This window comes from Vicugna pacos, chromosome 2, assembly GCF_048564905.1.
Source record: "Vicugna pacos chromosome 2, VicPac4, whole genome shotgun sequence".
NCBI classification, from domain to species: domain Eukaryota; kingdom Metazoa; phylum Chordata; class Mammalia; order Artiodactyla; family Camelidae; genus Vicugna; species Vicugna pacos.
The window spans coordinates 11,237,514-11,251,568 of NC_132988.1; the positions used below are offsets into that span (position 1 = coordinate 11,237,514).

Below are 14,055 nucleotides of genomic sequence, written 5' to 3' on the forward strand. Positions count from 1 at the left end.
ATCCTGCCATTCATGAAAACATGGACAAACTTGGAGGATGTTATGCTAAGCGGAATAAGCCAAACATCAAAAGAAAAATACTGCCTGATTTCATTTGTATGTGGAATCAAAGAGTGTTGAAACATAGAATAAAACAGTGGGTTATTGAAGAGGATGGGGACGTGGTCAAAGGACACAAAGTTTCAGTTACGTATGATGCATACATTCTGTAGCTCTAATGCACAGCACAATGACTATGGTTCATAATACTGTATTGCATCCTGAAAATTTTCTAAGAGAGTAGATATCAGGTGCTCTCGCCACACACACCCACGCACTGGAAATAGTCATACTGGGTGTAGACATAGAGATGCTTTGATTTTTGTTTTTACTTTGGGGAGGGACAGAAGTCCCATCTGGTATGCATGAAGGTAACCAATAAGTGAGACAGGAGGGAAGGGGGCAGGGCACAACCACTGAAGGAAGGACACAGCAATTGAGACCAAGACAAACAGGCACCAAGATGGTGGAAGGTGCCGTGAGGCTCAAGGTCTACCGGAAGTCAAATCTTCTGCCATCTTGGGTTGTTCGTTTGTCCTGTCCTCTGTTGCTGTGTCCTTCCTTCAGTGGTTGTGCCCTTGCACCTTCCCACCTGTCTCATAAGGAGATGTGTATGTAAGTTACTTAACTGTATTAATCATTTCACTAGGTGTAGGTATATCAAAACATCATGTTGCACACCTGAAATATATACAATTTTAATTTTTTAAAGTAAGTTAAATTTTTTAAAAGGATAGAAGATAAACATGTATCAGGTGGGACTTCTGTCCCTCCCCAAAGCAAAAACAAAAACCAAAGCATCTCTACGTCTATGCCCATCCTCACCTCCTCACCCTCTTTTCCAGGCTGGGTCCTTGGTCTGCTAGTCACACTTTCTTTGATATCCTCAGTCTCTCTGCTTCCTAGCTACGTTCCTTCAGTGTAGTTCTACTCTGTCCAGCTGAGAGATGAGCAAATATTCTGAGATGATGTGCCAGGTTTTCATTACTCATTTTCTTGTGAATGAGAGAGAAGGGAAAATTGCTTCCCTGCCCACCCCTCATCTCTTCATTTCGAGATGCCGTTGCTGTGAGACCAGGACTACAGAATTCATTGGCAAAGGTGAAACCCGGGTCTCAGGAAACGCTATTTTTAAAAGGAAATCTCTTGTAAAAAGTAAATGCTTTGTCTGTCCTTGAGAACATTAACTGCGGGAGGGGTAAAACTCAGATTGTACGGCACGGTCAGGCTTAAGGAGCAGGGAAGTATGGCCGCCAAGAAGCAACGGTTATTCTAGAAAACCAGATTACGCAGCATCACGGGATTAAAGGGTGTCACAGTCTTGCGAAAAAGCAAGTCGTATTTGGTAAGAAGCCTAAGAAGTGTAAGTGAAAGTATTAAATTTTATGGGATGCAGTGTTTATTTAAACAGCCCACATCCTAAATTGGGCCATTTTCAGGGAGGCAAATGAGCTTTCCTCTTGAGTGTCGACTAGGTATCCTAGACCTGGGTAGCCCTGATTTCAAACTTTTGGCTTAGTTTATGAAAGAGGTTGAGAACAGATAGAGAGAAGATAATCAGTTATTACGTCCTAGCCCAAATTATCGGTGTGGTGAAATAGGATTTGAGAAATAGGTAAGATTCTTTTCCTTAATAAATGTTCAGTCACGTAACCCTTTATGTCCCTTCCCTGTCCTGAATTTTGTGGACTGTCCAATGTCGTTAGAATAAAGGACACTCTTGACTTTGTGTTTTACTTTACAGTGCAATGGCCTTGGGGACTCTTTGCACCTACGACCTGCCTCTGAGCCTCTTCTCCCCAGCGTGTGCATGGGTTAGATAGTCAGGGCTCTTATTTTACTGCTCAGACTGTTCATTTCACCAAGGATGCCTTCCTCTTTTCCTAGGCTTTCCAATTCCTACCAGTTCCTTGAGATCCTGTTTAAAGAAGTGTTGGCAGGAAGGTTTAAGACATACAGATAAATCAAATAGGGAGTAGTCCGTGTTATAAGAATGACACAGATAGATGGTCATGGGCATCTGGTGGATAGGAAGAGCACTTCAGCTCAATGCATCAGGGAAGAAGTAGCTGTTCAGTGGAATTCTTGGAAGACAGAAAAGCAGGAAGAGATACACACACACATTCACACATGTACATTCACTCGGGCATCAGCCAGGGATGGGACATGGGCCGGACAGTCCATGATCTTCTTGGATTCGAACTCAGAGTGACAGCTCAGCCTGGCATCAGCTGTCACCCCTAGTGTGTGACTGTGACTGTGTGTGCACCTGCAGGGGCAGTGCGGGGAGTGGTCGTGCTGGCTGGGGACAGGGTGGATAGCAATTCTTGGAAGAGGTAGCAATTGCATCGGGCCTTTGTATTCAAAGAAATGAATGAATTAGGAGGATTGGATCATATTGAAGTAGAGGGGGAAGGAATTCCCTGCAGAGAGAACACCACAGGACAAATCCTGGAGCAAGGAGTGTGTGCAAGTGGATTGTGTTTTGACAGGAACACAGGCATTAAACGTGAAATAAGAGAAAATAGGTTGTAACGGTGGGTCAGGGACACACCATGGAAACTGTGAATGCAAAGCGTTGGCGTTGGGGACTCAGTAAACTCTGTTCCTTTCTTGAGTTCAGAGCCAATTGAGAGCTCTCAGGAGTCAACAAACTGGAATTACCATCTCATCACTATGACCTCGAAAGCTGATTAGAGGATGTTCTTTGAGACCAGTGACCAGACAGAATTACCAAACAGGCGTGGGAATCACTGGGCAACTCGAGGCTTCTCTTGCAGCGGAACGCCTCCTACCACGTGGCAGACAGCAGGCAATTGGCTTCTTCCCCCGTCCCTCCTTTCTTTCCTTCCTTCCTTCTCCCCCGTATTTATTGAGTGCCTACCATGTGCCAGCTACTCTTCTATCTACCAAGGATAAAGTATCAAACAGGACAGACACAGAAATTATATATGAGAAAGAAATTCAAGGCTGACCAAATCTGAAAAGAAAATCCCAGCGAGGTCTCAACTAATTCTGCTCAATTTCTTCCCCCAAACTCAGGACGCTTTAGAACTACAAAATGACAAATGTTCACCTCACCCAATTTTCTAACCTATAAAATGGTAGTAAGAATTCTTTCCTTGAATATGTCCTCATTTTTTTCTAAGTCAAATGAAAACATATTGGCAATGTTAGCATACTGTTCACAGATAAACATTTAGTTAATAAACTGTAGTTTTTCCTGCTTACGCTCTTTTCTCTCCCTTCTTAGCAACTGTTATTACCTTAATTCCTCTTTGTCCTCTGATTCGTTCTTTCACTTTCCTCCTTAACTTGCCTGCTTTTTACCACTAAGGATGCTTGAGTACTTTCCAAGAAAACCCTCCCCTGAGTGGCTTTCAGTAAAAGTCCCAAAGCTACTCTGCATTGGAAAGAAAATTTGCTGGTGCTTTGGAAATGCTTTAACTCATCATTTAAGTTTGATAAACTTCTGAGTGTACAAAAGAATGTAGTCAATGAGAAGAAAGAGTTTCTCTTGGAGCAGGGGGCTTTATTATTGAGTGCTGGGCTGGACCGAACACCATGCTGAGCAGTAGGAAATAATAGAGAGCAGCATGGAAATGGTCCCTCTCTTTGAAAAGCTTTTTTTTTCTGTGGGGGAGAAGAGAAGAGACCACAAGGGTGGTCAGAGATGGAGCAACACAGGGGACTATGAGGACAGATGGGAGGACCATTTGAGGGTGTGCTCTTTGAGGACTTCAGCCTGGGTCCCTCAGGTGATGTTCTGTGGGCTGAGAACCTTCAGCTGAAATAGTTTAGGAAAATATATGGGCATGTGCACCACAAGGGTGTAGGATGGTATTTTGTACTCCAGCTAAATAAAAATATAATGTGAAGCAGCTAACAAAACTACACGAAATATACAAAGATGAAAAGAAAATTAAGAAAGTCAAGGCAAAAGGAAAGGGAAGCAGCGTGGTAAGATGAAGCCAGGAAGAGTTTAGTTCCTGGAAATAGGGTCTGCAAGATCACGCAGTTGGCGTTAAAGCTGGTACCATTTCCCGGAGTGACAAGATTCAGTGTCCCCGAGTGAGAAACATCCCTTCTGCCCAGAAGATGCATTGACTTCCCTGGAGCTAAAAGACCGTGGGAAGATTCTTCCTGAAGGTCTTTACAGAGGGGACACTGAGGTGTGATGGGAAGTCGCCTCTCAGTGCGCTTAAGGTCAACGTGCAGTTCTGTACAAAGTGTTTGTGTCGAGAGCAGGGAGCCAAGCAGTGCAGCCCACGCTTCCTTCAAATCTACGTGAACTGCTTTCTTTCTTCCTCCAGGAAAGCAAAGCTGCTAAGGATACTATGTTTCCAAACCTTAGCATTTGCCAACAGTGATGGTGACACTTTTGTAGGCGTGAAAACAGCAGCTAAAGCTGTTTCAGTAAGTCGTACTGGAACTCACGGCTGTAAGTTTACAGTGTGGACTCCCTCACTTTGACTTCCCACTGTCTGTCTTTTCATTAGGACTTTTCAAACCTAGGGGTCCCCCTTGAGTTTAGGGTGCACCTGTCTGTGTTTATATCTGAGGGAGCACTCTTCTGCTGGGAAGACTTCTGTGCATAAATTTAGGGTACCCTTTTGTTTTACAAAACATATACAGGAGAGGTACAACTAAAAGATAAAAGTCACGTGATTCTAAATAATGGTATTCATTCCCCAAAAGAGAATGAGATGCTTAAACAAGGATCCTTTGAAAAAAAAAGAAATCTAGCAACTAGCTCCCCTTTCCAGACTGTTCAGGCTTTCAGGGTGTTCTTCGTGGGTGAAGTGGGAAGAGGGTGGCCCTCAAAAATCACACAACATAGAAGCTTCATATATTTATACACACATATATGCATACGGAGTAAAGCAGGCTCAACAGAAAACACTGCTTACAAAAACACATCCTTTAAAAAGTGAACATTGGCCGTGATAGCATCCCAAGAGAGAACACCTGTTAGGAGACTGGGGTAGATTCTTAAGTTTTTTAAGATTTCCTCTGGAAATAGTAACATTGATGTAACCCAGCACAACAGCTTTCTGTCTTGAACTAGGAAACCAATCAAAAGGAAACAAGCCTCACTTTGCCGTGGGCCAGGTGGAACAGCGTGGCCCATCACCTTTGCCTCCTGCTGCTCACGTCGAAGGAATGCAGGTGATGGCAGGGAAAGTCGTATCTGATTTTCTTCCTCTGCTGGGGAACACACAAATGGAGCCCCCAAACACTACGGTCTCCTCTGTATTTTAGATTTTTTTTTTAAGTGAAAGCTAATTTATTTAGAGAAATACACATTCCATAGACAGAATTTGGTTGTCTCAGAGGGGAGAACAGCCCTGGAGCATGGAGTCGTCTCCAGAAGTGACAGTGGCCGTAGGAGATAGATGCACACTACACAGACGAGAGTGCAGGCTATCTCAGAAGACAGGAGAGGCAGCCTTGGGGTGCAGCGCTTGGTTAATATTTATGGGCTGCGTGATTTCATCGGCACCAAGTGGGAGGATTATTCCAACTGGTTGGGGGAAGTGGTAGGGAGGAATTGGTCAGCATGGGAACTGACATGGGGGCTGTGGGTGTGGCATTTAGCAGCTAATGTACTACTATGAGCCTACAGTGAGGCTCAGGGTCTGCTGGAAGCGAATCTTCTGCCATCTTGGGCTGAGTTGGTTCTAACTAGTTTATGTCCTCTCCTCAATTGCTGTGTCATTTGTTCAATGGTCGTGCCCTGCCCACTTCCCTCCTGTCTCAGGAAGGCCCAGTTTTATTCATGGTACGGTTTATTTAATGGTGTTATCTTTTACATATTTGAGCCTTCTTATTCTGTCTGTGTCTTAATAGTTGTGACTGCTTTTGAAGGGTTCCAGAATGTATTTTAGATTCTTGCATGCAGCGCAGCCCAGATTGTGTGAAGGGCGTGGAAAAGTCAGGTGTGATGCTTCCAGTCTCCCTGACCGTGTGCCTTTCCCCCCGGCCTGGGCTTTTTTTCCCATTTGCATGTGGCCGCTCTCTCAGAGAAGCATTCCTTTGCTGTAGTCTGTCAGCCTTTATAACTCTTTCTCTTCTTCCTCAGTACCTTGTCTCTTCTTGAAACTTCAGTCTGAATAATTCTCTGATCCTTCTCTTTTTGCTTCGGAGTGGAGGAGAGATGATTTAGTCCTGAAGTGGAGACAAGGAAGAAGCCTTCACCGACCTGGACAGCTGTGGGTTATCCCAGAGAATAGTGTTCCCAGAGAATAGGTTCTTGCCTTGCACAGGAAAGAATTCAAGAGTGAGTCATGGTAAAGTGAAAGCAAGTTTATTTAGAGAGATACACACTCCGTAGACAGAATGTGTGCTGTCTCAAAAGGGGAGAGGGAGCAGGACCACAAGAGAAGTTGTTGGTTTTTATGGACTCGGTCATTTCATATGCTAATGAGTAGGAGGGGTTATTCCAAATATTTTGGGAAAGGGGTGGGGATTTCCAGGAATTGGGCCCCACGCACTTGTTGACCTTTTATGCAGCCTAAGGACTGTCATGGCGCCTGTGGGGGTGCCATGAGGCTCAGGGTCAAAATCTTCCCCCATCTTGGTTCTAACCAGTTTGTCTTATCCCCAGTTGCTGTGTCATTCTTTCAGTGGTTGTGCCCTGCCCCTTCCCTCCTGTCTCAGAAGGACATCTCTCATGGTGGGTAGGAGTCCCTCCCTCCCTCCCTCGCCGACCCAGCTCAGTGCGCTAAAAGAGCCCTCGTCTCTCCAGAACCATCATAAAAGCCTTTCTCTTCTCTTAGCCTGTGAGGCCCTAGACTCAGAAGCAATAGGACCATTGCACCACATATGTTACTCTTTTTCACCACATATGTTACTCTTTTTAAACTCAAAAGTGGGCTCTTACTGTACCCATGCATTTTTACAACTTCTATTCTTAACAGTACATCCTGGTTATTTTTCTATGTGTGTATACATGGATCTGTTTTATTCTTTTTAACACAAGTGTACAGTTCCACTGTATAGCTCTAACATTAACCAACTCCATTGTGATGGACCTTTTGTATTGTTTGCAATTTTTTACTGGAAAAATAAGAATATTCTCAACATTCACTGGACATGATCAGCATTTTTTCTTTCCCTATGTGAAAGGCAAAAATAATATAAAAAAGCTTAGATCAGAGCTTATTAGATGACTTAATTATTTTTGAAGTCAACTGTCTCCATGTGTGTTTCGTGGCCTGCACGTCTTTCTCGTGGTCTCTCAGCCTCATTCTGTAACTTCCATTTCTGAATTAAGGGGCAGAGTTGGTCTACAGCCATTTTGCTGGGTGTTTTTCCTCTCAGTTGGGAGATAGACTAGGAAGGTAACTCCTAGATTTTTGACTTGAGCCACAGGCTGGATGGAGATACCATTTGATTGGAAAAGACTTGGAGGGAAGTGGCTGGAGGCAGTGGGTGGAAAGAAGTGAAAAGTTCTGTTTTGGACATTTGGTTGAATGTGAGATGCCCATGAACCCTGCCCAGTGGTCAAGTCATGGAGGTTCTTCCATATGTGAGTCTGGAGCACAAGGAAGTCAACTCTTCCTTTGAGGTTGTCCTAATATAGGAGGTATTTAAAATCGAGACTGGATGAGATCACCAGAGAAGGGAATCCAGAGAGAGAGAGAAGAGGAGACATTTATGCAGCAGCTTGAAAGCACTGATGAATGTGCATATGAGGCAGATATGAACATAAATCCCATTGTGAAATCCTAGAGGGAGGAGGAAATAAGAAAAATAAGATATCAGCTTTTGTAATCCCTGTTTCTTCTGCCAAATTTCATATAAGGCTCATAACTGGCCAAAGAATTTATGCCTGAGCTTCAGGGAAATAAACCCTTGGAGGAAATATTTAGCTAAGATCCTGTCATGAATTTGTTTGTTATTTAGGGATTTATGATATTAGACACTGTGAATATCTCTACTAATCATATAGTATTTGTAATGCAAGTTCATTTGTGAATACACAGAATGTTTCTGATCATATAATTCTTTTTGTATCCAGATACCTGGATACCATGAAAACATTCGATTGAAGATTGATTTGTTCTTGAAACACATTTTTCTTTCATTTTGTTATAGTCTGGTGATGAAGAGTAGTGAAAAGTATTTGGAAGTGTCCTAATATAGGAGGTATTTAAAATCATGAGACTGGGTGAGATCACCAGAGCAGGGAATGATGGCTGCCTTTAACAGTGAAAGTTTTACTGTGATACTGTTTGTGAAAACACGACAGAGGACAGTAGCAAATTGTAGATGATAAGACGTCCTGAGAGAAGTTTACTCTTGTTACTAACACTGTTAACGCCACTAACAAACCATTGAAATGAGACCTTGAAACTCAAGAAACTTAATGCAGTTAGAGCTTGTGAAAGTCCAAGTCCTGAGTGTTTTTCAGGTGCATCTGAAAGTGAAAGATGGTTTAGATACGATTTGGGCTACTTCCTATGAGTGCGTTGATTTTTGAATGTTACTATTGAGCAACCAGTTACTTAAAATCGCTACCCGTATTTCTGTTCTTTTGCCACAAGATTCTTCAGACTATCAAAAGCCTAAATCAGACCACTGGAATTAGTAAATAAAGCAAAAGCGAGTATGATTTTTAACATAAATCAGTGGCTCTGCTACTGACAACCTAATTTTTATGCCATAAATATCAGTTAATTATCCTTTTAAAGATGAGTATCTTAACCTGTGTTGGAAGATTCAACCTCATTAAAGCAGCATCATTGGTAGGAAAGGGCTCTGGGAGGCCCACTTCTGTGGCCCGCGGGCTGGGTGATTCTGTTCCTCTAACTTGAGCTTCCTTTGATTCCTTTCAGCAGAGGTACATTGCAGGGTTTGGGGTTTTTAGTTTTTGTTTGATTTGAGTGTGTATGTGTGTGTGCTTAAGGTTAAAAGGATCTTCACAAAAGCAGACAATGTTTTTAGTTTTAGTTTTTCCAATGACAAGCGTTATTAAAAGAAACTTTTGTAAAACATAAAGGCATGATACAAAACAAAACTTGAACTTGGTGAAAGCATTTGGCTGGGGCTCGAAATAAAAGAAAGTGGTTTAGGTTCTTCTTCTTCCTCCTCCATAGGTATTGTTGCTCCTTCCTTTTTGTAATTTAGCTTTTCTCTAGGAATACAGCACAGAGGCGGCAGTGAAAGGAGGGTGAACTTGCCTATAAAACCAGCTCAAATGCAGGATCTCAAATGAGCCCCTGATACACATTAGACTGAAGTCACCTCACGTCACTCTCTTGGGCCTGAAGTGCTGACTGTTTTCTAACAAAATGTTTCTCCTGATGCTTTAGGTCAGGGGTTGACGAACCCCGGTCCAGGCACAGGGACCAGATCCAGCCTGTTGCCTGTTTTTGTAGCCCTTGTGAGTTAAGAATGGTTTTTGAATATTTATATGATTGGGAAAAAAAAGAGAAAGAGAAATCATATTTTGTGGTAAGTGAATCTGACATGAAGTTCAGGTTTGGCGCTAGTAAATCAAATTTTTATTGGAACAAAGCCACGCATCGACATATTATCACTGGCTCATTCCTGCTAAAATGGGAGAGTTGAATAGCTGTCAAAGAGGCCTTATGACCTGCAAAGCCCAAGATATTTAAGACTCCTGCTTCAGAAATCAGTAATGCCCCAGGCCTTCCTGCAACTCCCATACATCTGCATTTAGTGGATCTTCAAGAATGCGTTATTAAATTTGCTTTGCTAATAGTTTCTTGAGGATTTTTGTATCAAGATAATGCTGGCCTTGCAAAATGGGTTTGGAAGTGTTCCCTCCTTTGCTTTATTTCCTTTTCATTTTTGTTCTATATGTTGGATTTTTTTTTGCATAAGTGAGATATTTTATATGTAATTTTTTATTGGCCGTTTTTCACTAAACATGTGTCTTTGTATACACAGTTTCCATGGCTATGTTGAATTCTATCTTATGGATGAAGTATAATTTATTTAATAATTCTTTTATTATGGACTTTTAGGTTTTAGAATAAATAATGCTATATTATATGTCTTTTATACAAATACTTGTCTACATATATTCCTAGAAATATACTAACTGAGTCAAGGGATATTTTCAGGTTTGGGAGAATGTTTACCATATGCGTGTGGTAAAAACAGTTATTCTCCAGATAGGCTTTAAAAATAAATGCATATTTATTTTATCTCTGCCACACTTAATGTATTATTTGAATGACTGCCAATTTGCTATTTTATTTTAATGGTTGCCAATTTTAATGATTGCCAGTATGTGAAAAATATTATTTTGTTTTACACCTATTTCGTCACTAGTGAAGCTGAATATTTTATTATTATTATTATTTTTTTTAGTGGAGGTACTGGGGATTGAACCCAGGACCTTGTGCATGCTAAGCATGTACTCTACCACTGAGCTATACCCTCCCCGCTGCTGAATATTTTAAATATATTTATTCTTCTGTGAATTATTGTTCATATCCTTTGCCTAATTTTTTGGTAATGAGAAATCAATATTATGTTTATTTTTAAAGATTTATTTCCATAATCACTTTTTTTTTTTTCATTTCATACAGACGTTATACCAAATTTGCGTTTAGGTATTTTTATGTGTGGTGTTTTTGACACAGTGAAGTTTTAAATGGTTATGTGGTCATTGCATCGACTTTTCCCTTTGTGATTTTTGTCCATCTGTTTTAGTTTTGTAATTCCTTTTTGCTTTGAAATTTCTTTCCAGTGCAAGAATCAGCCAAGAATTTTCCTATATATTCATTGTGCCTTAAATGATTTCATTATTTACATTTAACATATCTGTGTATAATTTATTTTGGTGTGAGGTTAATATCAAACTTGATTTTTTCCCCATGTACTTTGCCAATTTTTCTAGCAACTTATGTGGATAAACCCACATTCCTCCATGGTTTGTGATGTTTTCTTGGTATTAGAGAGAAAAAGTAGGTTTATCAGGAACTGTTTCAGGTCCTACTTTTGTCTTCTATGGACCTGCCTGCCAACTTTTTTTGTTTTCGGATCACACTGTTTTTCAATTGTTTACTTTGTAATAACTCATAGAACAAGTTACAACCTCACCCTTCCCCACTGGTCTCTTCTCACAAAATTTCTTTTGGCTTTTTTTTTTTTTTTGTGGGGTAGGGGGAAGAGTGGGCAAGAAGTAGCAGGATTAGTGGTTTCTTAATCCCATTCCTTAATTAAGGCAATAAAAACATGTTATCAGAACAGTAACCTTTTTAAAAATTGCAATATGATAGTATATATTCCGTTTATTCTAACAGCTCGGTCAACTTCTCTGAAAATACATTTTAAAAAGTGAAAATAAAATACAGTTTTGTTTCCAACTTCTGAATGGTTCCACATGCCTTAAGATAGTTTTCATTTTCTTTTGCCAGTTTTAGCATTTTGGATTTTATGCTATGATAATATAGTTTGGTGAACAGATTGTGTTTTGGAAATTAAAAAAATATTCCTCAATGAGTGTTTTCTGGGTGTTGTGAAATGTCTTGTTCTTCTGTTGTTGTCACTGTTTAAGTTTTAGTTCACAACCATAAACTTAACTCTGCCATCCAGAAAGACCTAGAGGGGGACAAGGAAAATATGGAACCCGAAGAAGTGCAGGGAGAACACAGAGATCATGGGGTATTGCCCGCAGGCAGGGAATAGCGGGTGCTCTCCTGAGCTACGGAAGGAATGGTCTGGTGGTTAAGATAAAATGCAAGTCAAATTGATAAGAGTTATCCACCGTGGGCAAGGGTGATTTTTTTTCTCTTTGGTCTTGCCATTCCTACCCCATACCTTTTCATGGTTTGCACAATATTCATTCCCTCTTTCACCTTGCCAAGCACCACATGCTTGCCATTCCACCATTCTATCTGGGCAGCGCAGATGAAAAACTTGGAACCATTCATATTGGGTCCAGCATATGCCATGGACAAGATGCCCGGACCCATATGCTTCAGGATAAAATTATCATCATCAAATTTCTCCCTTAGATGAACTTGCTGCCTTTGCCATATTGGCATGTGAAGTCACCACCCTGACCCGTAAACACTGGAATAATTCTCTGAAAGCAGGAACCCTTGTAACAAATCCCTTCTCCCCAGTGCTCAGAGCACGACAGTTTTCTGCTTGTCTTTGGAAATTTGTTTGGAAACAGCTCAAAAGAGACATGGGCCAAGAGCTCGCTGGCTATGGCTGTGTCAAAAAAAACATGATGGGTTGACCATGGCTGGGCAGTGCGTGAACCTCCGGAGGGTGTCCGTGGTTTTTGTAAGGCTGTCTTGTTCTTCTGTGTTTTCCCTAAGAGTCAAACTAGAGAGACTAGTTCTGAGAGCTATTTCTAAAACATGCTTGCATTTTATACATAGCATTAGATACATTCATTCATGCCACACATTTTTATAGCATCTTCAGTATGAGCCAGGCATTACTGCTGTGGGTGCTGGAGATGCAGCAGGGAGCAAGATCAGCGTAATTGCAGCAGGGAAGACAAATACTGCATACACAAATAAATAAAAATATATGATGTCATGTAGAGATACGTGCTCTCAGGGTGGGTGACACAATTTGCTGTTGTTTCAGTAATATCTCTGGCTGCTGATACAGTAAGTGAATCGTAGTGCCAGTCACTAAAAACACTTGGGGAAGAGCAGATTTTGGAGCAGTGGGACTGAAGAGTTTTATTTGATCATATTATATTTGAAGTGCCTATTAGACGCTTGAGAGGAGGTGTAATTGGTGGCAGGATGATGCCTGAATCTGGAGGGCAAGACCAAGATACAACATTGGGGGAATATACATGGATTTAATGCCTTGGGCTTGGGCCAGATCACTCAGGGCTGTGGATTAGTGTCCTAGGACTTTGGTAACCAATAACCATGAACTTCATGGCTTAAAGCAATAGAAATTATTGTTGCTTATGGTTCTAGATGTTAGACTTCCAAATGCAGCAGGCCTTGTCTCCTCTGGGGCCTCTAGCGGGTAAACCCTTTGTTTTTTTCCAGCTTCTGATGCCTGTGAAGTGTTCCTGGACTTGGGGCCCCATCACTCCACTCTCTGCTTCCATGTTCACGTAGCTTCCTCCTCCTCTGTCTGCCACATCTCTGTGCCTCTTTCTTACAAGGACATTGGATTAAGGACTCATCTAGACCATCCAGGATAAACTCCTGGCAAAATTGTTAACTTAATCACATTTTTGGCAATACGAGGTAATAGTCACTCTTTGATAAAATAAAATACAATTTCCAGGGATTAGGAGGCAGACAAGCCTTTTGGGGGACCACCGTTCAACCCCATTCAGACAATAAGTGTGGATTGAAAGTGAAGTGGTCCCCAGACTGAGCTCCAGGGCACTGCAGAGTTCAGAGGGCAGGAAGAGAACAGAGCCAGTAAAGGGAACTGAAAGCAGTCAGTGAGGTGTTCCAACAGGAGGAGGATCGGAGTGCGGTGTCTGATGAGGAGATGTTCCAATAAGAAGATGATTAAGTGTGTGACAGGCAGCTAAGGGGTGTAGAAAATAAGGACCCAGCCTTGCTTATTAGACTTGGTAAGACCTGGTCGTTGGCCACCTTGCCAAAATTGTGTTCAAAGAGTGGCCTGCTTGATACCATTGTAGTCCCCAGTTCTGAATCCAACTTCCATCGGACTATTATCCTGTTTCAGCTGTAGGATCTTTGGTTGGCCAAGGACATCAAATGTAAAAAGTTATCTGGTGATTTCTTTTTCTCCTTCTTTCTTTTTGAAGTTCTATGTGTGAGTGTGTTGTGTCAACAACCTTGTTTCTTCACATTAGTTTATGTTTATGGCAGAAACTTTGAAAATTATAACAAGAAAAAAATTAAAATGTGTTATTTAATTTTAAACTTCATTTGAAATACAGCCTTTTTTTTTTTTCTAGGATGCTTTGGTTTCATTGCTCTTTTTCTTTTTTTCTTTTTTTTTGATTGGGCTCTAAGGCTTTTATATAGCAGCTACTAAGTTGAGCGATGTGATTGCCCAGCAGTAGGAAGGGAC

The 14,055-nt window shown here is 41.3% G+C and overlaps 1 protein-coding gene and 1 pseudogene across 1 annotated transcript in view; one reads left to right on the plus strand and one right to left on the minus strand.

The window, feature by feature from the left end:
- Positions 1-14,055, plus strand: part of DCHS2 (dachsous cadherin-related 2) — a 222,326-nt gene that overhangs the window by 85,132 nt on the left and 123,139 nt on the right. The gene's annotated exons all lie outside the window — the stretch shown is intronic.
- Positions 11,746-13,683, minus strand: LOC140688518 (peptidyl-prolyl cis-trans isomerase A pseudogene; annotated as a pseudogene).